Consider the following 2,404-nt stretch of genomic DNA (forward strand, 5'->3'; position numbering starts at 1 on the left):
TCCTGCTGAGGTGGAGGCCGGTACCCTCCTGGCCCCCTTCCTGCTCCCTTGCTTGGGACCACCCAGGCTCCCAAGCAGCCCCTGCCTGGTGGGGGGCCTCGCCCTGACTTTTGGCTCTAAAGGCCTCAAAGGCCCTCTCCCCACTTCCCCCATCACAGCTGCTGACCATGTGCACTATCAGAGTGAGTCCAGCCGAGGCTTGGCCAGCCGGGGGTCCTCAGGGTGGGCCCCAGTTCAGGTTAGCACAGGGCCAGTCACTCCAGGACCGCTGAGGGACTGCCAGACCTCCGACCTGGTCCCCCATCACGCACCTTCTGATCTTCCCTTTGCTTATCTGCAAAACTAGGACAAAACATTCATCTCCAAAGGCTGAGGATTGCTGGAGCCCCAGGCAGGAGCATCCCTAGGGCATGGCCCTGCGCAAGACCCCAAGCCTCTGGACTTCACCTCTCCAGTGTGGACCTTGCTTGTGGAGAGAAAGGGGAGCAGGGGTCCTTTCCTTCCCCCATTCTCCCAAGTTGGTCAGGCCCTTGGTGGCCTGAGGGTAGGGTAGGGGGGCCTTCTGGGAAGCTGCAGAGGCTACAGACAAAGAGGAAGCCCTGAGTACCACCCCTCCACCCGCTGGGGTCTGAAAGCCAAATAGGCCTCCAGGAGCAGCAGCTCTGTTTCTAGAAACAGAAACTTGAGCCCATTAGGCCTTTGGGGTGGAGAATTGGGAAAGGCAGCGGCAGATATTTCTAAAATTAGGGGAAGGGGCTGCAGGGGGCACAGAACACAGGAATTTCAGGCTTAAGGGACACCTGCTGTCTGGCCAGTCCAGACTCATTTGCCTTTTTACCTTGGCTTGTTTCATGGGTCTAAAGAATGCTGACTGTGAGCAGGTCAAAACACGCCAAGATGAGCAAGAGAAGAGGCAGGAGTCTCTCTGCAGTAACGCTGGGGGACAGAGCACAGAGGCAGAGGCAAAGGGACCTGCTCGCCCTTTGCTCCAGTGCCCATTCCTCAGAGGCACCAGATACGCTGGAATGCCCGCTCTGCCCCAGCCTCTGCAGGACCCATCTCCTCCCATCTCTGGATGATATTTTGTTCACTTAGCTGCTTGCTCACAGCCAGTCTTCCCGCAGCAGCAGCAGTGTTCACCTTGCTGCCCACAGAGCACACTGTGCAGTCCTGGAGGGATTTTGTTAAATATACACATAGATAAGGGTCTTCCCCCTTCCTTGCTTCATTCACAAAGCAATGTATGAGGGACATCAACCACACAAGCTCCAATTCATGCTTTTTAATAGCTGTATAATATTCCACACTGGGGAGATGCCTTCCCTACCCCTGGCCAGTCCCCAAGTGATGGGCATCGAGTTATATCCGGGTTTGTTTGTGTTTGTTTCTCCTACTACACATCTCTTGGTCTATCTGCAAAGAGAAATGAGACTGTCTATAGGCTGAACTCCTAGAAGTGTGACTGCTGGGTCATGGAGCATGAACATTTTAAATTTTAATAGATACTGCCAAATTACTTTCCTAAAAAGATGTAGCAATTCACAGTTGCAGGCAGCGTGTGCATGCCTGTCTCCCCACATTCCAACCCACAGCCAACGCTGGCTGGTATCAATCTTCTTTTTTTGCCAGTCTGGGTGTGCTGGGGCTAGTGGAAGGCATAGTCGTTATTTTAACTTGCGTGATTCTGATTTTTAGTGTCTTTTTTTTTTTTTAAATCTCACATGTGCTTATTGTTTGTTAGCATTTCCTCCAGTCTTTGCCAAAAGTCTCTGAGGACTGCCTTTGGGGGTGGGGTGGGGAGATGAACCTGTCCCCTGCAGAGAGGGCACAAGCCTGGGGTCTGGGGACTCTGAGACTGTGCACTCCCCAGCAGAGCCAGAGTATTTCCGCATCAACCAGAAGGGGCTGGGCCCCGGGGTCTCTGGCTCAGACGCCCCAAAGCCCGGGGACTTGCCCAAGGTCAAGGCACAAAGGGTGCCGCCGGGCTGGGCCGCAGCCAGGCTGCGCCTCCGGAGCGCCTTCGCTCTGCACCAAGACCGCCCGGGAGACGCCTGCGGGCACCTTGGAGAAGGTCTGCGGCTCGGGGCCAGCTCGGACGGGGCAGAAGGAGGGGCGGCGGGGGTTTGGCAGTACCTGCTGTGGAAGCCCCGGACGCCCTCGCCTGACTCCTCGCCGCGACCACCGCGGGGACTGGCAAGACGAGGGAGGGCAGGAGCCATGGTGCAGACAAGCCCGAGCGTCCTCAAGTGCCTGGTGGCCCTCCTGCCTCGGTTTCCCGCTCGGAGGCAGGCGGGAGTGTGGGGGTGGGAATCCAGAATGTCCAAGGGCCTGAGGTTCCGGCTTCGGGATCCTGGGCGGGCGTGGGGTGGGGTAGGCGGGCTGCGCGGGGTCCCGGCGAGGGGAT

Source organism: Lipotes vexillifer, unplaced genomic scaffold, assembly GCF_000442215.2.
Source record: "Lipotes vexillifer unplaced genomic scaffold, Lipotes_vexillifer_v1.1 scaffold584, whole genome shotgun sequence".
In the NCBI taxonomy this organism is placed as follows: domain Eukaryota; kingdom Metazoa; phylum Chordata; class Mammalia; order Artiodactyla; family Lipotidae; genus Lipotes; species Lipotes vexillifer.